At 34.9% G+C, this 27,492-nt stretch overlaps 1 protein-coding gene and 1 long non-coding RNA gene across 9 annotated transcripts in view; one reads left to right on the top strand and one right to left on the bottom strand.

The window, feature by feature from the left end:
- LOC147579432 (uncharacterized) overlaps window positions 1–2,951 on the bottom strand; it is a 32,552-nt gene extending 29,601 nt beyond the window's left edge. Inside the window, exon 1 of the long non-coding RNA XR_015253939.1 lies at window positions 2,847–2,951. This is a non-coding gene — a long non-coding RNA (uncharacterized LOC147579432). The remainder of the gene's footprint in view (window positions 1–2,846) is intronic.
- ZEB1 (zinc finger E-box binding homeobox 1) overlaps window positions 1–27,492 on the top strand; it is a 200,393-nt gene that overhangs the window by 62,412 nt on the left and 110,489 nt on the right. The window lies entirely within an intron of this gene.

Genomic DNA, 27,492 nt, shown 5'->3' with positions numbered 1-27,492 from the left:
CTTCAAAATGTCAAGATTAAAGTAGGTTAATATTAAATAATAATTTTGGCTGTCACCAAGAGACTAAACGTCTAGCAAAACATTTCAGATTACAGTCACTGGATACTATGGTATCGACAGTGAGGATTTAAAGTGCTGGTGAAGACATTAATTGGTCCATATCTAGTTTTATTCATTATTTTTTCCTAAAGCTTTTAAAGTGATCTTGGAAGCCTTAGTTCTGAAAGATATGTACTATTCATGAAGCACTTAAGTTTGGGAAAAATCTGCTGATTTTTGTCTGGCAGCCTTCTCTTTGGTTTATGATAAATTTTATCGCCTTTTCAAAATACTTGTTCTTCCTATATATGAATAATAAAAGATATTAAGGAGGGAAACAACCTTTGTTTTTGCTGTTAGAATGGGGAAAAAAATGCAACAGAGACCTTTTTTGAAAAAGACTTGAGATCCAGTTTACTGTTTTATATGAAAATAGTTGAGGAATTAGAATTAGTCTTGCTTATTGTAACTATAGGCAACTTTAAAAGATTTAAATCTTCAAAGTAGATATGGGTTTTATAGTGAAGAAATATATATTACTATTTGGAGATAATCTCTCTATATAATTTTTTTTGAATTTTTATTTATGAGAGCATGTTAAATATTTTTAACCTTTAAAATAGCACGGAACAGAATAGACAAATGCATTAAGTCTGAGACAGTTGAGAAAAAAATTTGAATTAAAAGTCAAACAAACTGAAAATATAAGGTGGGATACAAGAATAAATAAACAGGTTACTATTTGTTACCTAAAATAAAACTTTATTAGAACTAAAAATTTTTAATCTAAAAAGCACCCTCTTCTTTTTAAAAGTGAGCTTTGTCTTAAACAATAGTACTGGCAATATATTTGTAAAAAGAAAAATTTATTTCAACATGTTAGAATTGGTGTTCAAATTTCAAACCAGTTATGTAGCAGGAATATATAAAATTGGGACCAATGAGGAACTTGTCTTCTGTATCTAAAGTATGAAAAATAGGATCTTTTCCTAACAACTCTTATTAATATCACCTCAATTCATATTAGGCAACAAAATAAACTGTTGTTCTTTGATTTTGATGATATATAGGAGTGAAAACCCAACCCAACATTATTGACACTAAGGAATTCTTCTACTGGAATTGGAACTAGAATTTGGGAGATTTTATTTGTATGTATACATACATATACTTACTCTTATACATACACACTAGTGTTTATTTCTCCTTTTGAATTCTGTAAGAATGATTTGTCAAGATAAGATTTCTGATTTGTCTTTCACTAGTATTTTGATGCCATGTTTTTGTTTGTTTTTAATTAAAGAGTAGTCCCTACTAGAAATTTGGTTTCTTTGGTATGATCATGCTCCCTGTCTAACAGCTAAAGGGAGGTGAGAGAGCCCTCCTTACCAATATTGATTTTCTAGACCAGCACTGTTCAATAAAAATATAAGCCACAAATACAAACTACATGTATAATTCTAAGGGTTTTTTGTAGTCGCATTAAAAAAGTAAAAAGAAACAGGCAAAATTAATTTTAATCACATTTAATTTAACCTAATATATCTAAAATATTCCTTCAACATGTCATCAGTATAAAAATTTGAGGTGTTTTACTTTTATTCAATTAAGTATTCAAAATCTGATGTGTATTTTACACTTACAGAAATTTTGTGTTGAACTAGGCACATTTCAAGTGCTCAATAGCCACATGTAGCTAGTAGCTACTGTATGAGGCAGTGCGGATCTACACCAAGAATGGATCTTCCGTTTTAGCATCATCCATGATGAATTCCATTGGGTAACTCCGAAAGCTCCCCTGGTTTAGAGTTTCCGGATTTAACAGAAGACCAAAAAAAAAAAAAAAAAAATCAAAAACAAAACAAGGTGCCTAGTTTAATTTAAATTTCAGGTAAATAACAAATAATTGTTTAGTGTAATTGTGACCCATGCTGTATTTTGGACATGCTTAGAAAAACATTGCTTATTTGAAACACAGATTTAACTGAGTGTCCCGTATTTTATCTGGCAATCCTACCCTGGTTTAACTGAATGGAAGACGTCATCAGGCTTCCTAGATACTTGTTGGACTAGAGGATAGAGAATCTCTTCCTCTGTGGAGAATTTTGATAACCCTCCAAAAATCAGTATGCAAACCAGAAACTATATATAGCCAATTCTTCCTCATTCTCTAAGATGTTTAAGACAGAAGATGGACTTGTATCACAGAGGCTCAATCATCATGTATTTAAATATTTTAAATCTAAATTATTACATTAAGTGTTAAGGTTTATAGTTACTTACTTGAGCTTCCAAAATAGAAACTATCTAAGAGCATATTACTAGTATCACATCTTATGAAAAACAGTTCGCCCTTGGTGACTGTCTCAGCAGTTTTCAGGGTCCTGGCTATTTCAAGTTATTTCCCTACTATTGGTAACCACTGCAGCTGTCACATTGTCTCAAGTTGGCAAGCACTGGCTCAAAATAGTAGGTTGCCAAGTGCCAGGATAAGTTTTACTTTACATTGCAAGTATTTAAGTACTTGTAATTCTGTGCTTTGGTGTTGATCATTAGACCCTGACCCAGTCAACATCCAGTCAGGTCTTAAACCATTATCTCTCATTCATACTAAGGTCTTTTACAGAGGAACAGCTTTCCATTCTTATTTTTTAACATTCAGTACCGTTTTGAAGCAAGTAACAACTTCTTTAGTAGTAAGTAGATCTTATCCCTCTTAACCTCTAGAAAGGAGACCATTTATAATTCGTGTTCTCTAAGGACAGTAATTACACCAGCTCCACACTCCCTCTCAGGGGAACACTTGCCTTCAGGAGGTGAATAACTTTAGGTGACAGGTCTGCTTCATTACCAGCCAGGCAGGTAAGATCCAACTGCCAGTGCGGTTTGGCAGTTTAACAGTTCAGTTTAAGCTATGGCGCATTCCAAATCCATTCATGCTTAGGAGAATGTACCCAAGAGTGTGGATATGTTTATAATTACTGCATTTCCTTCAGAGAACAAGAATTACAGGTAAGGCTTGGTGTTTTTTTGGTTTTGGTTTCTTTTTTTGCAGTGATCCAAAAATTATTTTTATGTAAGAAATTTAAGAATATGAAGGTATTACTCTTTCCTCAAAACAGTCACCAAAAAAAAATCTCAAACATAGCCTATATTATATAACAGTTTTCTTCCTCACTCTAAGAAGGAATTGAACCTGGAAAGGAGGGGAGGTAGGAGGAGACAACTTATTGTCATTTGAAAGCTGTGAATATCACACATTGCATGTCTAGAAATATCCTAGGTTTATGTAAGAATCTTATTTTGCCTAACTTTTAGTGTCTAAGGTATGAATTATTTTGTCAAATTAACACCTACATCTATATATAGCTCAGGTGTTCAGCCTTTCTGAGCTAATATCTTTACCAGCAGTGAGTAAATTAATGAATTGTGTTTGGGTTTTCACTTTTATTCTAAAGACTGACTTCTTTTGTTTAAAGGCTTTAACCTCATTTCTGAAACCAAAATTTAAAGCTGCAAAATACCTTAAAATCTAACGCCTTTTTTACCCCATGATGGATGAGCTTTAGAGGGTCTGTGAATCCCCTGAAATTAACAATAAAATTTTGTACGTATGTGTTTTTTGCTGGGAAGAGTGTACATAATTTTCATCATAATCTCGAAGGGCTTTGCAACACTGATCGAGTCTAACATCATCACTTTACTGATAAACTGAATTTCAAAGGATGTGAATTATTTGCCTTCTCATTTGAAATTTAATACTTGTAAAAAACTAAAGTTCATTTCTAGAAAACACTGTATTTGTTTTTAGAAGGAAAAAGCTTTAACTTGAATTAAGTAAACTTGAGAATACCAGCCTAAATGAGAGCAGGTAATTTGCCACTAGTTTCTTGCATTCTACCCTTTGACTGGAATCTTTATCAGTTGTATAAAAGTGGCCCCTCAGTAAAGTATGTGATAAATTCTTGAAAGGGAAAGAAAAAGTGAATTATCTATTATAATTTGAGATCCTATTTTTTTCTCTTTTCAAATTATTTGTTCAAAGAGAGTGATAACTAAAACTCAAGAAAATAGGTGAATAATGTGATTTTGAGAGTATTAAAGCAGTTAATTGCTTTTATAAACATCACATTGAGCTTTGTTGGGACTCCTGGTCCTGAAGCCTAGTTAGATTCTACAATAGACTATATACTTCAAGTGGGTTTTCAGTGATAGAGTATTTTAAGTTCATTCTTTTTTATCGAAGATATTTTTATTAATATACTAGTACTTTAGAAGTAGTAAGTAAGCAAGTTCCAAATTAATGAAGGAAACCACTACTTGTTTCTCAAAATAAAGGAAATGCCATTTTTTTACCTTTCTTTTTTTTCCTGATACTGGTCAGGAAAGTCTGCCTCATTCAAGATTTAATGAATTTATTTGAGAGATGATACACAGAAACCAGTTATTTCTCAAAAGGGGCAAAAAAGATTAAGACAACTTAGGTCACTACCTACATTTTTAATTTAAATTTAATGATACTTGAAGATTCTAAAATGCATAATATATAAAGCTCACAATAGAAAATGGCACAAATTTCTGAAATAGACTACAATTTTATCTCCCCCCCCCACCCCCCTTTGAGCATTGTCACTCAAGGTGATAATCACTTACGCTCTTCTGCCTTTGTGGAAGGTAACTTTTTAAGTGAGCCAGATTTTATCCAGGAAGAACAGTTCATATATGCCACCCAGTAGGCCACCTATGTTGCTTTCTATGGGTAATTCTAACAAACAAAAGTTATATTTTTACTTTTCATTCATCAAATATTTTGTGTTTAAAATAGAAAAGCTTAAATTCTTCTTAGGAACATTTACAAATATTTAGAAATAGTTTCTTTTTTTTTTTTATTTGAGGTAGACTGATTTTAAATATTGCCTTTGCATTCAAAGAAATTGGAACAATTAATTGACCTATTCACACAATTCATTACATCAGTGGTGGAGCTTTGGTTTACACAGCATATTAAAAATAATCCAACATCTGGGTGCCTGTGTGGCTCAGTTAAGCGTCCAACTTCAGCTCAGGTCATGATATCAATGGTTCATGAGTTCAAGCCCTGTGTCGGGCTCTGTGCTGACAACTCAGAGCCTGGAGCCTGGTTCAGATTTTGTATCTCCCTCTTTCTCTGCCCTTCCCCTGTTCACACTCTGTCTCTTTTTCTCTCAAAAATACATAAACATTAAAAAAAATTTAATCAACATCTGAACATAGATCAGTAGAAATTATTAATGATCAATTTTATTAACATAGATTATTTATTTATTTATTTATTTATTTATTTATTTATTTATAAAATAATAGTAGTTTCAAAGAAACCAGAACTGTTAAAAGTGACTTCTCTCTGTGTGCCTACATGCATGCTTATATCTTTCTGGGTATAAACAATTTAGCATTTAACTCTTTATTTTCAGTTCATATATCAAAAACTCTTAGCCGTTTCACTCTTTATACTGTAATACGTAGACTTTGAAACTTTGCCGCAACTGCCCTCCATGTTCTTATGTAGGAAATAAATGTATTCAATCAGTCATCAAATATATAGAGAACTTGAGAATAGAATGGTAAATAAAACATTGTCTGTGCTCATAGTATCTACAGTTTACTAAACATGTGTGATGGAGTGGTATAGAGGGAGGATAGAGGGGATTCTAACCTAATCCACGGCTCCCGAGAAGACTTCTTTGCCAAAATGAAATTTTAACTGAACCAGAGGCATTATTAGGAGTTAGTGAAAGAAAATGAGAAGGCAGAATAAGCATATGTGAAAGCCCTGAAGGAAAAAATAAACAAGACACACTGAAGACAAAAGACTTCTAGAGAGAGGGAGAGACGAGACTGTATAGAAAAGTATCTTTAAAGATACTTGGCCTTTGGGCTTTAGCAAGAGCAGTGGGAAGACATTGAACATCATATTTTATTTTTTCTAAAACTTATTATGAAAGCCTGATAACACAGCTTTTCATGAGCATAAGTGTATAACCTATGTGACCATCACCCAGAAGAAGAAACAGAACATCATCAGCATCCCAGAAATTCCCTTTCATCTTTCCTTCCAGTCAGTCTTGCCCCCCACCCACCGAGGACACCTCTCACCTGACTTCTTTAACTGCATAGATGCTATCGCTTATATTGTACTTTATGTAAATGGGGACTCGAGTATATGCTCATTTCATATGAATGAAAGAAGGAAGACACAACATTCTGATTTTGAGAGTCACCCATATTGTTGATTATGGTTGCTGATCAGTCTCATGGCTGTATGTTGTATCATATGAATGTACCATGAGATTTGTTATATCTGCCCAGTGCAGGATAGAAAAATGTGAAGTCAGCAAGTTTCACAGTTAAGTCCGGGGGAAAGATAATGGGGTTTGAGCTAGTGTGGTGACAAGTGAGGATGAATAGAAGTGGGCATGTTAGAGATTTATGAGTTAGAATTTATAGGGCATGGTGATTAATTAGATGAGGGGATGAGGAATACAAAGGCACCAAGGATGACCCATAGGTTTCTGGCTTGATCAGAAGTGGATGGTGGTACCCTTTAAGTCCAAACACTGGAAAGGGATGGATTGTTGTATGAGTTTTAGTGATAGAGGGGGATAATGAATTTAGCATCCAGTATGTTTGAGGTACCTGTGAAGCATTGCACAATTTGTGCAACTAAAGAACTGTTTACTAACTGAATGAATGCATGACTTGACATTCATTAATAACAGTGTGCTAACAGAGTTCTACCTGGGGAGGGTTGTAAACCTATCTCTTCTTCACCTATAAATCTCATCAGATGCTCTTCCTAATGTTTGTAGGAGTGGTTTCATCAAGTGTTATTCTTTTCATATATTTTCCTATATAGTGTATTTCCCCTAAAGTACTGCTGACTTAATATGCATGCAGAATCGCACCTTCCCATATACATCGTGATGCCTTCATACTTTAAAAAATGTGTTTCAGTCCTTACAGTCTTGGATTAGTGCACAATAGCCACACTGTAAAGTGAGTTTAATTATATGAAATGATCCACCTACTTACTTGGCAAGACTTAAAGTGACTGAAATAAATGTTCATTAAATTTTGGTAGGGGAAAGGAAAGAAACATAAGAATGAGGTAGAACCTGAAGCCTGAGTTGGAGCCTAGGCAGGGAACCATAGAGAGAACCCTGGGTGTTAGGGAGTAGGATAAAAGTCCCTGATCTTAAAGGGATGGAATCCCAATGGGGTCGGATAGGAACTATGAATGAGGAACTCTGCCTCCTTTAACAGTGCTGCCTGGGACTGTTTGCGCCCATGGGAAATTTTATGGGAAGAGGAATAATAGGTATGACACTGAATTAAGCAAATGCTGGCACTAGTGGAATACTTAATAGACTTGGTAGTTTACCCAGTTTACACCAGTCATTTATGATTTAGTGTTGTATTTAGCCCACAAAATTTGAACTAAAATCAAAGCATTTTATCATGTCCATGAAAAAAACCAGTAAGTAGTCATGGTCATGATTTTCAGTTTACAGAGTTTTACCTAGCTTTAGGTCCTGTCACTGACCAGGTAGTACAGTTCTTAAAATTAAATTCCTCCATTTCATTTCCTGGAGAGGGGGTGGGGGGGGGGGAGAGAGAGAGAGAGAGAGAGAGAGAGAGTGTGTGTGTGTGTGTGTGTGTGTGTATGTGTGTGTGTGTGTGTGTGTGTGTTTGGTTTGTTTGTTTTCAAATTTTTGCCAAATGAACATTTACATAGTGAAACCAAACCAGTACTTTCTGAAACCACTGAATTTAATTCACTCATTCAGCATACATTTATGAAGTATATTCCATATTTGTAATAGTTTCGTGGTCTAGGGTAATGATGCAAAGAAGTGTTTGTGCCTGTTTTTATTGGCACTGTAGTTGGGAGCCTCAGAACATACAAATCATTGTGATGATACAAATTATTATCAGATTACCTGAATAGTGTTGTAAAAGCAGTGAATTCAGGGGAAAGAAGATACAGGCTGTGATCTACTAGGAAAAGTGACAGAGGTGGTAGAATTTAATTTGGGTCCTGATGGGTAAGTAGGGTTTGAACAGGTATGGCAAAGAGCACTGTAGGGAAGGGTGCTGTCATGAGAAAAGTGCAGAAACAGATATGACACATATTGGGCCCAGTGAGAAACTGGTCAGACTGCAGGAGAAGAGAACACAAGCTGGTGTGTGGACAGAAAAGTTTCATTGAAACTTTATCAAGCATGGATTCTTGTCTTGATTTTTAGATTATGTAAGTATACTTTTATTTGTCATTATTTGGTAATTATTTAGTTTTCACTTGTCATCATGTGGTAATTACTTAGATTTTTATCTTTTTAGAAACCTCATGTGAGATTACCTGCAGGAGCAAAGTGATTGTGCTTTTAAAAAGTTGAGAGAATCTTGGGGCACCTGGGTGGCTCAGTGGGTTAAGGGGCCAACTTTGGCTCAGGTCATGATCTCGTGGTCCATGAGTTCGAGCCCCGCATTGGGCTCTGTGCTGACAGCCCGGAGCCCGGAGCCCGCTTCTATTTCTGTGTCTCCCTCTCTCTATGCCCCTCCCCCTTTCATGCTCTGTCTCTCTCTGCCTTTCAAAAATGAATAAATGTTAAAAAAAAAAAACTTAAGAGACTCTTCATCTGGGATCTATGGCTTGGCTTCAGGGAGTCTGGATCTTTCTAAAATTAAGACAGAATTTGGAGTATCCCTTTTCTGGAGGAAGGGTCCATTACCTTTATCAGAATCTGAAAGGGTCTGACAATAGAAAAGAATTTGCTCTCCTGACTTAAAATCTTTTTAATCTAACTGCTTTGTATATACATATTTTTAACATAAGAAATAACAATAGGGAAATGAAAACATTAAATGTTATTGGATATTTTTCTTTCACTGTTTGCTGGTACAGTATTTAAGAGATAAATAGTTTCAATTGGATTGCAAAGTTGGATTAAGTTGCAGAATTGGATTAAAAAGTGTATCACTTGGGGCGCCTGGGTGGCTCAGTCGGTTGGGCGGCCGACTTCGGCTCAGGTCACGATCTCACACTCCGTGAGTTTGAGCCCCGCGTCGGGCTCTGTGCTGACCGCTCAGAGCCTGGAGCCTGTTTCGGATTCTGTGTCTCCCTCTCTCTGACCCTCCCCCATTCATGCTCTGTCTCTCTCTGTCTCAAAAATAAATAAACGTTAAAAAAAAAATTTTAAAAAATAAAAAAATAAAAAAATAAAGTGTATCACTTGGATTGATTACATAATAGAGATGGTGGCTACTTTACATATTTCATGGTTTTCAGTAAAAGAACTAACTTGTTTTTTTAGATATAAGCATATTGCTAAGCCTGCTATTTCAAGAAAAACCTTCTTATTTTCGGAAAAAAATATATATATCTCCTTTCTACAGAATATAAAGCACTTTAAATAAATGTCCAACTTTAATCCTGAGATATGACTCACCTGGATCATATCTAATCTTTTGTACAGCAGTTTAAAGCAAGAATCAATGAATTATAACCCATGGGCCAAGTCTAGTCCTTGGCCTGTTTTTATATGGCCTGCAAGCTAAGAATTCTTCTTACATTTGAAAATCATTAACAAAAAGGATTGTGAAGGATTAGGATTGTGACAAAGAAGAAGACAACTCAACAGAGACTGTATGTAGCCCTCAAAGCCTAAGGTATTTACTATTTGGCCTTTGGTTTTCTTGCCAACCCTTGGTGTAAAAGTAGTTCCGTTTTTAAGCTCTTCCAAATACATGTGGATATTTTTGGAATTGGGCATATATTTGTGTAATTCAAGCAAAGTTGATTAGGTAAAATAATTTTATTTTTCATATAGGGTATTCAGCTAATAGTTCAGCTTACTGAATTCTGCAGTGAAAGTATATGAACAAAATGTGGATTTAGTAATCCATTTCAGAGGACTGTGTGAATATAAAAGGAGATTTTGTTCTTTGAATGAATAGTGCAGTAACCACTATACAGATCAGTTGATAGATATCAAAATACGATCTTTAACATAAAAATATAATCCTTACTTTTGAAGATACCACTTACCTAAAGCAAGTATATTGTAAAAAGGCAAAAGAAAATACACATTTAACTGATAAAGTGTTGAGCAAGGAGGTTGCTAAAAAATATATTATTCATTGGTTTATTCAATATTTATACTTATTTTTGGAACTGTTAAATATATTTTTGACTTTTTAATTATATTATTACTAATGTATGAGATACTGTGATTCTTTTAGATAAATATTGAAATATTATTAATGGAAAATTATTATATATCATAGTTAAATGAGTCTCAAAACAATAGGGCAATTCTGATTTCTTTCTCCTGCATTATTAATTTTTCCTTCACTACTAGATCTTTTTCATCAATATACAAATAATACTGGATTTTTTTCTCCCCATTTTTTAAAAAAGTTCTTGTTTCCACTTCTCTCTCTGTTACTGTGTACAGCTAATCTCTTTGAAAGAGTTGTCTGTGCTCTGAGTTCGTTTTCTGTAACCCCTGCCACTGTACCAAAATTGCCTGTTACTGACCCCTGTGCTGGTCACTTCTCTGTCCTCCTCTTACTCAACCTACCTGGCAGCAGCATTGAACACTTTATTTAGCTTTCAGTTTTTCCACTTTCCTAATTTTTCTTCCTACTTCTCTGGTTGCTACTTTCAGTCTCTTCTGCTGATCCCTACTTTCCAACCTCTAAATTGATAGAATTGGTAGTGCTCTCAGTTCCAGCCCTGCATCGGGCTCTGTGCTGACAGCTTAGAGCCTGGAGCCTGCTTCTGATTCTGTGTTCCTTCTCTCTGCTCTCCCAGGCTCATTCCCTCCCTCCCTCTCTCTCTCTCTCTCTCAAAAATAAATAAACATAAAAGAAATTTTGTAAATGACCATCCATTTGCTGATGAGCAGAACTCATTTAATGTTCTCAAAATGTAATGTAGTAAACTGAATGTCTTATCTTCTCTCCCCCACCAAAACTTCCTCCCAAGTTTTCCCCATCTCAGTAAATTGCAGTTGTGTTCTTTTGATCAACCTTGATGTCATCCTTGATTTGTAGCTTTCTTTCATCCATGTCTGATAAATCCGCACATCTCTGTCATCATATTCTCTTGTCTGTGCCCCTAATATATACTCCGAATTCAGTACTGATCACCATTTCCACTGCTATATCTATGATCAACGTCATCTTTACATCTTGTCCATATTCTTACAAAAGCCTCTTATGATTGGTCTTCCTGTCTTTGCCCTTGATTTACTTCAATCAGTTCTTAATACAGCAGGTAGAATAATTACATTAAAATATAGGTCTTATTATGTCACTCCTTGAGGGAAACCCTCCATCAACTTCTCATTTCGATCAATAAAAGCCAGAGTCCAAGAAATGGTCTACCATGGCTCTATCCTCCGGACCCCTGTTATTCCCAGATACCAGCTATTTTTCTCCCCCGACTCACTTTTCTCTAGTCGTATTTACCTCTTTGCTGTCCTTGGAATGTGTCAGGCAAGTTCTTGCTTTGGAATATTTGCACTGGCTATTTTCTCTGCCCGTAACACTTTTCCATGGCTCATTCCTTCATCAATTTGGGATTTTTATTTTCCTTAGGCTGTCCTTAGCCACTCAATCTAAAATTGCAAAATTCCCCCACTCCACCCTAATTCTCCTTCCTCCTTTTTTCTTTTCTTGTAAGCCTTATTGCCATCTACCATCCTCGTATTTTACTTACTTTTTCTATTATTTTCTTCCACATTTCTCTAAAATGAAAGGGCAAAGGTTGTGTTTGCTTTGTTCACTTCTCTGTCCTCAGCGCACAGAAATATAGTGCCTGGCTCATGTTATTCACTCAATTAATATTTGTTGAATGAATGAATGAATGTAGTAGAAAATAGTCAACACAAAAAATTTAAAAGTAATTCAGGGATTTTGAGAGCCCTTGGATCATTTAATAAGTGGTCAAACGTTTCAGTAGACAGCAAGCGTTAGAAATATGACCATGTATACTGATACTGTAACATACAGAACTTGCTTCTTTGAACAAATCCTTGTTCAAAGTATTTACCTATCTAACTTTATAAGTGTAGAATGCTAAAAAAAAATAAGTATTATTTGAGATTGAATACGGCCACTTGAGTATACTACAATGTGGAAATTTCTTAGAATCTTTCTGTTTTTAAAAGTATTGGTGATTTAGTGCAATGTAGGAGGTTTTTTTGTTTTTCTGTGTTTTTTTAGTTGTTAATTTAGTTTAGTTTTAGTTTAGTTTAGTTAGTTTAGTTTAGTTTAGTTAGTTTAGTTAGTTTAGTTTCTTTTAGTTGTTAATTCCAGTCCCTTGTTTTATAGGTTTGCAAGCTTCAAAAAGCTTAAGATGAATACTAATTTTTAAAAATATTTATTTATTTTTGAAAGAACACAAGCAGGGGAGGGGCCGAGAGAGGAGGGGACAGAGGATCCAAAGAGGACTCTGTGCCGACAGCAGTGAGCCCAATGTGGGGCTCAAACTCACAAACTGTGAGATCATGACCTGAGCCAAAGTTGCACAGTGAACTGACTGGGCCATTCAAGTGCCCCAAGGTTTTTCCTTTTTAAGATAACTTTTTAAAATAAACCATTATAAACCACCAAATAATTATTGTTTCCAAATGTCCATATTTTCTGTCTTGACTACATGCATAACTATTTTAAATAATTATAATCATAATATGTCTTTAATTTTGATTCTTAACTACGACATCCATTTTCTGTGTTTCACTATCGTCTCCATTTTTGTCTTTTTAAACAACTGATAACAGACCATATTGCTGATGTTCATTATAAATAAACTATTCTCCTTTTCAAGGTTGCCATCCAGCGTGGTAGTAAGAATGGAGAAGAAAGTACACATGTGAGCAGTAAAATTTGTTTTCCAATAAATATAATAAACATTTGTCCAAGATTTCTCTGAAGTATCTGGAGTAGCTAAAGAATAATGATCCTAAGAAAAGAATAGAGGATCAGGAAGAACTCTGTGAGTGCAAAGAGAGGGTATTCTTGCAGTTATGAACTCAGCACTGGACTGAGTGTCAGGAAAGTTTGATTAATCACATGGGACCCTGGACAGCCATTTATTTCTCAAGCTTTCAGTTCTCCCATCTGCAAACACGTACTGGACTACTAAGTGATTGCTGAAGTCTCTCCCAACTTTGGGACGATTGCTGTGCCTCTTGTTTCTTTTGAACTTCATTATTATTTCTTCTGATTGCTTTCTAGTGACCTTTCATAAAAGCTTTGGTTTATAATGAAAAGAGCATGAAATGCTCAATCCTGAGTCTGTTGGAGATTAAACTTTCCTGAATACTGAAACACTTGACTTGACACAGGAAGTGCAGAACTGCCATTTCATTTTATCTTTCTCAGCCAGAAGCAACTTCTCATAGATCAAAATTTAGAACAAGGAAGATTGGATTAAGGCCAGACTTAGAGAAAGCACTCTGGAATTTTCTTTAAGACATACTTTTGGGGCTCTTACTGTTATTCACTACCAGAAATCCCAGTAAATGAATCAGAAAAAAAGTAATGCAGTTAAATATAGCATCATGTAAGTACATATGTAAAATAAGTATAATAAGTATAAAATAGGGGAAGCAATTATCACATAGCAGAAAAGACCAGACTTCGGAATTAGTCTGCTTGGGTTCAGTTATCAGTGTTACTGTACTAGCTGTGTTGCCTTAGACAAGTTGAAATGAAAAGCTTGATTTTACAGGGTGATTTAGCTTCTTTCCATGTAAAATTGGAATAGTAACATTGAGTTTGCAGAGTTGTTATGAGGATTAGAGAGAATATTTATAAAGTACTAAGTATAGAGCCTGATACTCAGTAAACAGTGACCTTTATCAATTATCAGTAACAGCTATTGTTGTTATAGTATGTACTGATTAGTTAATACTTTTTCAAAATATTACCTGTATAAAATACTTACTCTGTATTCCTGTCCTGTAATTAGGATCATATGTGTTTGTGGGGGTGGGGGATGAGACCTTGGCATTTCTAATACTCAGTTTTTGGCAGCTTTAAATGACTTGTCAAAACTAAAGAATTATGTTAAAAGTTCTTATTCTACAGCTTTAGCATATTCAAGTCTCAGATGGAATAATGTTTATTTTTAAAGAAGTGTTTGTTTCCTTTAAATGCCTGCCTTGTAAGAACACTTGTTAGATTGAGACCATAGTTCAATAAAATCACTAGAAGTACACTTTTTAGGGGGTTTGGGACATACAATGCAAAATGTTTTGTGATAGGAATCAGGAAAGCTAATTTTCTTTTCCTTAAAGATAATGGGTTATATTTTATAATGCTATACAGACTATTGACACACTATATGCAGATTTATTATTTCTAATGCTAGAGCCAGATGAACTGCCCTGGGTATTTAACTGGAGGAACATTCTTGGGGTTCTCAATGGCCTCTTTCAGGAATTTTATTTGTTCAAGGATCTAAAAAAAGTAGATGTGCTTCATTGGCTTGATTTATACTTTTTTTAAAAAAGCTTATTTATTTTGAGAGAGAGAGAGCAGGGGAGGGGCACACAGAGAGAGAGAGAGAATCACAAGCAGGATCCACACTGTCAGTGCAGAGCCTGACTTGGGGCTTGATCCCATGACTGCGAGATCATGACCTGAGCCGAAATCAAGAGTCAGGGGCTTAACCAGCTGAACCACCCAAGTGCCCCTTGATTTATACTTTTTAAAGGAAGCCTAGAACGTTCTTTATTCAAATATATGTGGAAAAAGGAAAAGTTGTTAAGTGAGGGAACAGGGTTCATACAGACACATCATGAGCTTCAAAACTAAGAAGAGATGGATGAGAATGACTTTACGGTTTATCAAGAAAGATGTTAGTCAGGAAGGCAAAATAGGAAAAGGTGAAAAATCAGAAGAAAATTTTTAAAAGACCCTAAAACTTGGAATATATATTTTATGACAGGAGTAGAAAGATTATTTACCTTTAAGAGAAAAGACATGTCGAATACTAAAGAAGCATAGAGATGCAAATCTTTTTTTAAGTCAGTGTTTTTTATTTAATTTTTTTAAAATTTATGTTCAAATTGGTTAGCATATAGTGCAACAATGATTTCAGGAGTAGATTCCTTAATGCCACTTAGCCCATCCCCCTCCCACAACCCCTCCAGCAACCCTCTGTTCTCCATATTTAAGAGTCTCTTATGTTTTGTCCCCCCTCCCTGTTTTTATATTACTTTTGCTTCCCTTCCCTTATGTTCATCTGTTTTGTATCTTAAAGTCCTCATACGAGTGAAGTCATATGATATTTGTCTTTCTCTGACTAATTTTGCTTAGCATAATGCCCTCCAGTTCCATCCACGCAGTTGGAAATGGCAAGAGTTCATTCTTTTTGATTGCAGAGTAATACTCCATTGTGTGTGTGTGTGTGTGTGTGTATACACATATATATATACACACAAATATATATACACATATATATATTTATGTATGTGTATATATATATATATACACACACACACATATATATGTGTATATATATATATACACACATATATATATACACATATATATATATGTATGTATATATATATACACCACATCTTCTTTATCCATTCATCCATTGATGGACATTTGGGCTCTTTCCATACTTTGGCTATTGTTGATAGTGCTGCTATAAACATGGGGGTGCATGTGCCCCTTTGAAATGGCACACCTGTATCCCTTGGATAAATACCTAGTGGTACAATTGCTGGGTCATAGTTCTATTTTTACTTTTTGAGGAACCTCCATACTGTTTTCTAGAGTGGCCACACCAGTTTGCATGCCCACCAGCAGTGGAGCAATTACATGCCAATAAAATGACAATCTGGAAGAAATGGACAAATTCCTAGAAACATACTAACTACCAAAACTGAAACAGGAAGAAATAAGAAATTTGAACAGACCCATAACCAGTATAGAAATCGAATTAGTAATGAAAAATCTCCCAAAAAATAAGAGATGCAAATATTATTAATGCCAGATGGTATATTATCAGAGGACCTGTTTTATATTGGAATTGATGAAGCTGTCTTACTATAGCTTACTTCAGACCCAGTGTCCTTAAGGAGTGGGTAGTTTTCTCTCTTTTATGTTGCATTTTGTACCTGGTGTGAGCTCAGTAGTTGTTGTGTACTTATGATTTCTTAATTCCTAAGATGATTTATACAGTAATTACTTACAGCTTTTTTAGTGGTTCTTTTTAACCTGTTGTTGACCAAGACATTACATTTGATCATAATTTCTCTCTCATATGGTTTGATTTTATTATTGCTAAAAAGATTTAATATATTTGTAAAATTGATTTGTGTTTCTTATGAGCTTCACTTAAACTATTCATTTGGTCTAGAGATACTTTATAAGTAAAAAAATACGTGAAATTTGGACAGTTTTATTTCAAATACCTTCTGATACGTTTTGAAGACCTATTAAGCCACTGGTTCTTTTTTTTTTAATATGAAATTTATTGTCAAATTGGTTTCCATACAACACCCAGTCCTCATCCCAATAGGTGCCCTCCTCAATGCCCATCACCCACTTTCCCCTCCCTCCCACTCCCCATCAACCCTCAGTTTATTCTCAGTTTTTAAGAGTCTCTTAAGCCACTGGTTCTTAAGCTGAATCAGAATCATGTAGAGGACTTGTTTAAACAAAGATTGGTAGACCCTTTTCCCATTGTTTCTGATTTAGCAGGTCTGGGCAGGAGCCCCAGAATTTCCAAGAAATTTCTAACAAGTTCCCAGATGGAGCTGATGTTGTTATTCCAGGGACCATAATTTGTGAACCACTACATTTAATAACTAGGTAGCTTTATTTGACCCTTCCTCCAACCAATTAAAAATTAGTAATGTTTGAATTGCATGCATTAAAGGTAATATTGTGACTCTTTTTCACTGGGTTCTAGCATAGAGGCAAAAAATGACCTTGTTCCAGGCAGTTGGAACTAACTTCTATTTAAACTCAGAAATCACTCCTTTCTTTAGAGAAGAATTATTTGTGTAAAATTCGATGACTTTCCCTCCTATGTCTTGAATTTAAAAATAGAAATATTTGAGACAAATATGAAAAAAATTTTCAAAAATAAGAGACTTGATACTACTAATCTGCTAGCTAGACCTGACAAAATAAGAGAAACAAAATCTTATAGAATCTTGTTCACACTACTTCCTTTAAAAGATATCTGATATTGTGGGTATGCAAGATGGTTTATTAAATATATCACTTATATTTTATATTTAGCTTTTATAAACTTTATTTAAATGTTTCAAAAATACCTTAAAAGTAGGTATTTCTTAACATCTACATATAAAACATGATGTTAATAATATGGTAAAACTGTCATGTTTTTGCAGAAGCCTTATTTTTTGAAATAATAACACCTTTTAAAATAGATGGAGAAAATATGAAAGGCACATTGCTGCTGAAAATTCAACATAGTTTGTAAATGGATAAGCTGTGTAAGTGTTGACTATGAACAGACCGGCCTATATTTATTAAATTTTTGCTTAAGTTATAAAAGATTCACTGTATTATCTTTCTGGACATATGAAAGTAAATCATACTCTTTTTAAGATCAAGAACAATATGTTTGAAATAAATTAATGTATGATTGCAATTATATTTGAAGACTGTATCTTAAAATCAATCATTGCTTCTCTGATTGCTAGATATCCTTTTCTACAACCTTTTTGTTTTTTACTCTTCCTAAAGTTTGTTTCATTATAGTGATTCTCCTTCTTGTTTCAAAAAGAATAAATAAATGATTATTTGTTAATAAAAAATTCAAGCTTCTGCCTATCTGCCTTTGTACATTTTTTACTTACCCATGTATATACAGCACTTACCTGTACAAGCAAGTATTCATTTACTAAAAAGTTGCCCACTTTGTAGCCTTGAAGTCATGTTCAAAAATCTTCTAACTGATGATAGGGTAAAAGCCAAATGCATACCTCCTACTTGAGAGAATTTTTTATCTTAGTTAAAAAAAACACACACACAACATATTTGGTATATTTAAGTTTACTTCTCGCTTTCATGTGTTAGTTTGCACTTTGCGTTTGTATAATTTCCTAGCAAGTTGATCCTTTTGTGGGTTTATTATATACTGTTCTTATCCTATAAGGACTAGGTTACAATTAAAATAATTCAAAGACCATTGAGAGGTATTGTGCTAAACTAAGGACCTTGCCTTTTATCATACTCAGATGCATCTCTCCTTTTATTATTTCAATTTGAAGATAGTGGCATTATCAGAGAGGGAATGTGGTCTCTGCCAGTAAGCTGTGTAGTGGCTAAGAGGTGAAGGCAAATGTGGCTGACTTTAGAGGAACTAAGTCTCCCAACAAAAGAGTGGGTGAGGGTGTGAAACAAAGTAAAGGCCACAGGGAAAAGAGCAGGATAGCTTCATTGGCATGTGATTTGGGTAGTCACACAGGACTTCAGTTTAATGCTTTGCTATTACCATCTTTACATTTTTAATAATTTGCAAACAGGGGTCCTCCCTACATTTTCATTTCTCACTGGATCCAAATGATATAACTGTGCAGACAATAAACGACAGAGGAGAAAAGGAAGCAGAGATTTCTTCTGTCTCCTTGGTTCTTTATTCCTTTTCCCAGTATAGCCAGAGTGGGAATTATTTTTAAAGTATGACTTATAGACCATGAAATATTGTGGAATATTAGCCTAATTTGAAAGTGATTTTGTATGTATGCACGTATGTATTCACTTACCAAAGGATTAGGTAAGGGGAAATAGGAGTTTATTAAAATTTTTTATAAAAATATCAAAGAGGGGCACCTGGGTGGCTCAGTAGGTTAAGTGTCCAACTCATGATCTCAGCTCAAGTCTTGATCTTAGGGTCATGAGTTCAAGCCCCACATTGGGCTCCACACTGGGCGTGAAGCCTACTTAAAAAATATGTATGTGTGTGTGTGTGTGTGTGTGTGTGTGTGTGTGTGTGTGTGTGTGTGTATACATACCTGCACACACCTACCTAAAAAAAAAATGTGTACGTGTGTGTATGTATGTATATGTGTGTGCAGGTTTGTATATATCCAAGATATAATATAACTTCTAATAGAGACTTTATCAAGTAAATATATAGCATATATAGTTGGAGACATAAAAACAGATGGAAGTACAGGATTCTATTCCTGAATTAACCTACTACATGTTTATGCAAACCACAGTAGTGTTTTCTTCACCCATAGAGCCTGATGCTTTATATTCAGTATAGTACTTTATTATTTGGTCATTATGCCCCCCTAATATTGTTATTATATCTAACATGGTAATTGTTTCTTTACAATAACTGTGAAGTTTATTTTTAAAAAATTTTGGAAATTAAAATTTAGAAATTCAAAATCCCAAACAGATTTTAAGGAGTTTTTAAGGAGGCCTGTTGATTTCTTTCTTTTATTTAATGGTTACATGTACTCATTTATTGTTTCTATCACACCAAGATTCTTTTACCAGATCTCCTCCTTGCTTAGGTACCTTAATATCATTTGGTGCATAACAAAGCTAAAACAAAGCCAAACTTTTTTTACATTCTTTCACTTAAGAAAGAGTTCTTTTATTCTAATAAACTGTGAAAAAAATGGTTGGGGGAAGGGATTGCCTAAATTTAATTCTACTTCACAGATCTCATCCAAAAGTCATTATATTTAAATCACATGATCTAGAATGAGACTCTACCCTTTTAGGAGTAAAACTGTGAAAAAGATAGGAGTGTGGAGATATAACAACACCACTGGTTTCTTGGCTAATTTAGTGAAAGTTTGTGCCCACTTTTATAAATTACCTATCAATATAATAGAGATTGAACATTTTAAAACTAGAGAAGGGGGGAATACCAAAATTTCCATTATAAGATGACTACTGTGAAATTTCTGCTTTAAAATGGAAAAATTAGTTTCTTTAAGACACTTTCTTATATAAATTTAAGGATTCCTTGTCCTCAGTCGGAAATATTTTAACCTCCTGTATTTGTAAAGTATTTCGGAAGAGAGCTATCAGGAAGCACCAGGCTAAAGGTTTAAGCTGGAGTACCGTCAGCCTAGCAAGGGTATTGAAACCCTTCTATCTCCTGGAAGTATAACAGAGAACGCCAAAGCCAGCTGACTTACCCTATAGTTTCTCCTGTTGCAAGAGGACATTTTTAGAGAGTCATATAGTTAATATTTTTTAATAGCTATAGAGTCTAAGTTATGGATAAGAATGGTTTTTATTTCATATTTTTAAGAGAGATGCAAGCATGCAAGGAGGGAAGGGGCAGAGAGAGAGAGGAAGAGAGAGAATCCCAAGCAGGCTCCATGTGCCCAGCACAGAGCCCTGATGTGGGACTCCATCTTACCATCATAAGATCATAACCTGAGTCATAATCAAGAGTCAGTCGATTAACTGAGCCACAAGGATGCCCCTATTTCATTTATTTTTATCCAGAATTATAACATTGCATGGAACATAAACTATATTAGAAGCATTAGTTCTGCATCTAGTTTTGCATGACATTATGTAAGGTAATAACCATAAAAAAATGAAGTTAAATATAATGTCTACTTATCAGAAGCCTAAAATATACAATGTCAACACAGCCCCTTAGAAGACATGTAAGCAACTGGACAAATAGCATGAGGCAAAGAATATATTGATAACGTGGTAAATGCTTTTTGGACTTAACAGATAATAAACCCTTGTTTCTTCTGAAATAGTCTAGCAAAAAAAAAAAAATGCATCTTTTTCTTTAGCCTAAAAAAGCTTTACACAAGAGGTAGAATTTTCATTATGTGGATGATGGGAGAAATTACTTTTGACAAGCTGCAGTTTAAAAAAGGAAGGGAATGTGTGGTGCCAGATACAGAGTTAGGGAAGCCCTGACTTTAGGAATCAGAGGCTATAGTCTTGGGGGTGGTGTAGAAATAGAAAAACCTATTGGGCAAAAGGACTGAACATATTTATCCGAAGAAAGGAGAAAGGGACAAACAAGCATGAGGATAAAGCTGATGCAGAGTGAAGCCAGTGTGCTCAGTTGTTCACTGATAGGCATTTCAGTGGGCTTTTTTCTAGAATAAAGTTTGAAGGCGAAGAAATCTGGTCTCTTATTAAGGCTACCTATAAAACTTCTGATTCTATTCTACTTCTGGTTTGTATCTTTAAAATTGGGATTTGGTAGGGTGCCTCGGTGGTTCAGTCACTTAAGCCTTTGACTCTTGGTTTTGGTTCAGGTCATAATCTCACGGTTCATGGGTTTGAGCCCCACCTAGGGCTCTGCACTGGCAGTGTGGAGCCTGCTTGGGATTCTCTCTCTGTCCCCCTCTCTCTGCCCCTCCCCAGCTGGTTCATTCACTCCTTCTTTCAAAGCAAATAAAATAAACTTTAAAAGTTTTTAAAGAAAATTTAAAAATTAAAAAAAATAAATGAGATTTGGTTACATTTTAATTTTATAGATCGAACATTTTCACAATTTTATGGCAATTAAAATAAACTTGATGTTCATAAACATAAAAAGATAAAATATCTTCTTCCCTGTGCCAGTGTGTATTTCCAGCTGTCCCTAAAACAGCTCTTTTGGTTGTCTGCTGTTGCATGAAAGCTGGTCCATTGCCACATGCTCACCCCCTGAAATCTCCTGACAAAGCCCTACCCCCTCCCAAACTGCCTTTTGTGGCCGTCATTTTTATTTTCTCTTTTCTCTACCTTTCCATCCTAGATGTAATTTTTTTCAAGTGCATAATATCTCTGTGTCTCAGTTTTTTGATATGTAACCTGAGGCTAATAAATTTTATCACCACTTGCAAAATTACATGAGTCAATATTTGAAAGCACCCAGCGTAGTGCATGGCACATAACAGTTGAGCTTTAGTACAACAAATATTACTTGTTTTTCTCCTCTTCCCAACTGGTAATAATAACTCTACTGGAAGGGTAATACAGTAATTCAGGGAAAAATTTTCATGAACTGTGGTGTTTGCCCAAATTTTGGTTTGTATTTATACAGTGCATTATGTATAAATTTGTTCTCATTAGATAGGGCTATTGAGTGTTTCTACCTTAGTTGTTTTGTTGTCTTAAAAGGTTAATTGGGGCATAACCAAATATAGCATGGTCTTGCAAACAACTCATAAAATCATAATTATTTTAAAATAAGCTTGAAAATTAGAGGGGTTGCCGTATGAGACACACTTTACGTAGTTCTCAGTTTAGTTATGAAATTACTTGCTTCTCAAACTAAGGCAACCTCTCTCATTCCTTATGTGATTTGAGAGGTTGTGATTTAATGTTTTCACATTGCTACCTATAATAACTCATTTTAGATCATCTAATCATGATATCCTTGACATGTGTGGTGTTGTATCAGACACTTCATACTGTGTATACCAGGCCTTTACCTGTCAAAACTGTCTCCCTTCTGTGTTTCAAGACACCCCAGCAAAGTAAAATTCAGTCCTCGCTTGATATAAATAGTAGCATTGTTGACTGGATCTTTGGATATATTAAATAAGGAACACCACCAAAAGAATGATAGAAGCATTGTTCATACTTTGCGATGTTTAACCGTTCTTGAAAGATTGAAACTGAAACTTAACATTGAGTGGATGAACTTTATTCAAACAATAGTGTTGAGAAACAGGAATCCTAGGTTTCACCCAATCCAAGTGTTTAATCAGTTATATATTGTTTTTCATTCAAAATCATTTTACTACCCGCTTTGTCTACCTCCATCATCCTTATTTTACAAAGACCTTTGACCTGGTAGGCATTGCTGATAGTGAAATGCAATGTCCTGAAGTCTATCTATGTTTCCAATATAATTAACTGTTCAAAAGGGTGAACAAGATGTCTGTGAAAAAAATAGTATACTCCTATAAAAACAGATTTGTTTTGATTTTGCTCATTTAATTCTAGAAATCTAAATGTCAAAAATTCTTAAGAACCACTGGCATGATACATGTGTATAAAACAAATTACATTTCTGAGAAGTAATGCTAATAATGTTTCTATACGTTGTGTAAGTTAAGCAAGGATAACTTAATAATACTGACTGCTGTTGTTGCTGCTACTACTAATCCTGGTATATCTGTACCACTGCTAGTAGAGACAAAGGACTCTCTCATCATCCCCCAGGGAGGGAGTAGTCATTATGGGTGGTAGCATTACATCTCTTTTAAATAATGTCTTCTTGTGTATTGTTAATATTTCTCCTGTACTTAAAACTTTTTTTTAATTAAAAAAACACATCCTGTCTTTTTGGACTTGCTTGTATCATCAGTTATTTTCCATTTACATAATTCATGTCTGACATTAACAGAGCCATTTACTCGGTACCTTGACATACTTTGGCAATTTTGTAAGTACAGTTTGAGTGATTCTTAGTATAGAAAGGTGAAAAGTACATTTGAACGTAAAACCTGTATTTGAGATATTTGTTGCCTTTTTTCCCCTCCTGAAAGGTAATTTAAAAACACAATTGATTGGTTATTTTGTTGCAGAACCCTTTATAAATCATTATTAGCAATAAATGTTCATTTCTCTTCAACTGTGAACAGTAACAAAAAAGTTATTCAGAATTATTCAGTGTTTTAAGAGCCACCCAAGTTGACACTCAAAAATTTAAGAGTGCTTCAGAATATGAGATATCTAATTGTTAATCAGCGCTGGAATTATTTCTACAAATCTTAGAAGTAAATGCTAATGTCTTACTGGTTTTCTACTCTACCTAATTGCTGGTATAAAAATGTGTTGAAATGTTTGAAATTAAATCATCCGCTATAGTTTATGTCCTATGCAGAAGTGTGATTATCTGAGGAGTTTTTTTCCCCCCAGATTTTAAATATGAAGTATTGTTCACTGTTAACACATAGTTATAAAACAAAACGCATAGTTATAAAGACTACCTTGACTAAATACTCTTGTTTTTGATTGGCTGTAATTTAATATTTAATATATTTGGGGGAGGGGAGACAAATTTAGTTTTTAGGTATATTTATAAGTGATGTCTTAATATCTATCTTTTTGTGATGTAGACTTCTAAGCTGAAATTGGTATAATTAAATATGTTGAGCATTTTGATTTTTATATTTCACTACTATAATACAAAACGAAATAACCTATGCTATCACATGCAACCCCCACCGGAGAACAACTGCACACAGCTGGCCTTGTCCTTACTGCCCATGCATGCCTGTAGCTAGCCCCCACCACCACACACATACTGAGAACCAGCCTAAGGACACTCACCCTTGGACCTGGAGGCATTGCTGAGGACCCCACCAGCCCTCTCAGCCACTGCTAAACCCCTCAGTTGTTGCTACCCAGGACCATGCAAAGAATGATGTCATGGACCCTAGTTGCTATGCCACTGGATCCCTCCTGACACCTGGAGCTGCTGTCCACTCCTGCACTTGGTGCTCCATGAATAACAAGACCTGGTGCATCAGTGTACTTACACACACCCTTTAAATGTCACCCACGCACCTCCCCTCAGCTCCACCCTACAGGTGAAGGTCATTCCTTACGGAAGCCAGCTTCTAAAATCTGGAAGACATGACTACTTGTTCACATGCACAGACATCAGTGCAAGGAAACAGGGAACACCAAAAATCAGGAAACCATGGCACCAGCAAACAAACACAGTAAACTTCCAATAACCTACCCCCAAATAAATGGAAATCCATAAATTGCCTAAGAAAGAATTCAAAATAACTGTTCTAAAGATGCTCTGCGAGGGGCGCCTGGGTGGCGCAGTCGGTTAAGCGTCCGACTTCAACCAGGTCACGATCTTGCGGTCCGTGAGTTCGAGCCCCACGTCGGGCTCTGGGCTGATGGCTCAGAGCCTGGAGCCTGTTTCCGATTCTGTGTCTCCCTCTCTCTCTGCCCCTCCTCCGTTCATGCTCTGTCTCTCTCTGTCCCAAAAATAAATAAATAAATTAAAAAAAAAAAAAAAAAAAGATGCTCTGCGAGCCACAAGTGAAAACAGATAAGTAAACAATTTACTGAAATCAGGCAAATAACACAAAAACAAAAAGAAGTTCGACAAGGTAAGTATTAAAAAAAGAAATTCTGGAGCTCAAACATGCAATGCCAGGACTGGAAATACAATGTAGAGTTTCAGCAACAGACTTGATCAAGCAGAAGAAAGAATGAATTTAAAGACAGGTCATTTTGAATTGTCCAGTCAGAGGAAAACAAAGAATGAAAAAGAATGAAAAAAAGCCTACAGAATTTATCAAACACTATTAAATGAATCAGTATTATGGGAGACTTGGAAGAAGAAGAGACAGAGAAAGGTGAAGAGCTTATTTAAAGAAATAATGACAGAACTTTCCAAATCTGGGGAGGGAAATAGATACCCAGACTCATGGAGCCCATAGGACCCCAAATAGATTGAACATAAAGAGGTCTACACCAAGAAACACTAGACTTAAACTCAAAAAGTCAAAGACAAAGGGAGACTTTTGAGAGGAGCAAGAAAAAGTGACCCGTCAAATACAAGGGAGCCCCCATATGACTGTCAGTGGATTTCTTTTTTTTATCATTTTTTTTAATGTTTATTTTTGAGAGAGACAAGAGTGTGACTGGGGGAGGGGCAGAGAGAGAGGGAGACACAGAATCTGAAGCAGGCTCCAGGCTCTGAGCTGTCAGCACAGAGCTTGACACAGGGCTTGAACCCCTGAACCGCGAGATCATGACCTGAGCCAAGGTCGGATGCTTAGCCACCTGAGCCACCCAGGTGCCCCTCAATGAATTTCTTAATAAAAACCTTACAGGCCAGGAAAGAGTGGGATGTTATAATTCAAAGTACTAAAAGACAAAACTTCCAATCAAGGGTGTTGTACCCAGCAAAGTTTTAAAGTAAAGAGGAAATAAAGTCTTTTCCATACAAATAAAAACTGAAGACAGTTTATCACCCCTGGGCCTACTTTGCAAGAAATCCTTAAGGGAGTTCTTCAGGGGGAATTGGAACATGCTAATCAGCAATATTAAAATGTATTAAAGTATAAGTTTCACTAGGAAAGGTAAATATATAGGCAAATGCAGAATAACATAACACTCCAATGATGGTGTGCAAATTATCTGTAACTAATATAAAATTAAAAGTATTAAGAATAACTGTAATGACAAAAGTTGAATAACAGATTCACAGTATTAAAAGAAGTAAACTCTGACTTCAAGAACACATAGTTTGTGAGGGGTAAAATAAAGTTTTTGTATGCAGTTGAACTTAAATTGTTATCAAATTAAAATAGATAGTCATAAATAAAAGAAGCTTTATATGAACCTCATGGTAACCACAAAGGAAAAACTTACGGTAGGTGGGTAAAAGAGAAAGGAATCAAACCAGATCACTACAGAAAAAATTATAAAAGACGACAGAAGGAAGGGAATAAAAGTAACTGCAAAACGGAAAAACATTAACAAAATGGAGATAGTCAAGTCTTTATCAATAATTATTTGAAGTATAAATGAATTAAATTCCCCAATGAAAAGAGAGTGACTGACTGAATTTTTTTAAAAGAAATAAAAATTTAAAAACTAAATCTAGTGATAAGCTGACTACAAGATACTCACTTTAGGTATAAAAACACATAGGCTGAAAGCAAAGGGACAGAAAAGGATATTCTATGTAAACAGTAACCTAAAACACACCAGAGTTGGCAATATGTATATCAGACAAAACAGACTGTAAGTCAGAAATTTTCACTAGAGGCAAAGAAGGTCATTCTATAATGATAAAGGGAAGGTATAGCAGATAGATACACATCCAACATCAGAACCCCTAAATATATAAAAACAGATATTGACAGATCTGAAGGGAAAAATTGATATCAATAGAATAATAGTAGAGGACTTCAGTATTGCACTTTCAATAATGAAAGAATATCCAGGCAGAAAATCAATAAGGAACAACTGACTAAAACAACACTATAGCCCAAATGAATCTAACAGACATACACAAAACTTTCCACCAAATAGTAGCAGAATATACATTCTTCTCAAGGGCTCAAGGAACATTCTCCAGGATAGATCACATGTTAGGTACAAAACACATCTTAACAAATTAAAGAAAAATGAAATCATATCTTCTCAGACACACAGTGGAATGAATCTAGAAGTCAGTAACAAAAAATAGAAAAATTCACAATTAGAAACTGAACATACTCTTGAATAACCATTGAGTGAAAGAAAAAATATAAAGGGAATTTTAAAGCTAACTTGAGACAAAAAAAGAAAGTGAAAATACAATTTAACAAAACCTGGGATGCGACAAAAGCAATACTAAGAGGGAAGTTTATAGCAAAAAATGCCCACGATTAAAAAAGAAGAAAGATCCCAAACAACCTATCATTACATACAACTCAAGGAACTAAAGAA

This window comes from Puma concolor, chromosome B4 (genome assembly GCF_028749965.1).
Source record: "Puma concolor isolate L17-30 chromosome B4, mPumCon1.1.hap2, whole genome shotgun sequence".
NCBI lineage: Eukaryota > Metazoa > Chordata > Mammalia > Carnivora > Felidae > Puma > Puma concolor.
The sequence above is the reverse complement of the archived record's forward strand: the minus strand, read 5'-3'. Positions and strand labels throughout refer to the sequence as shown.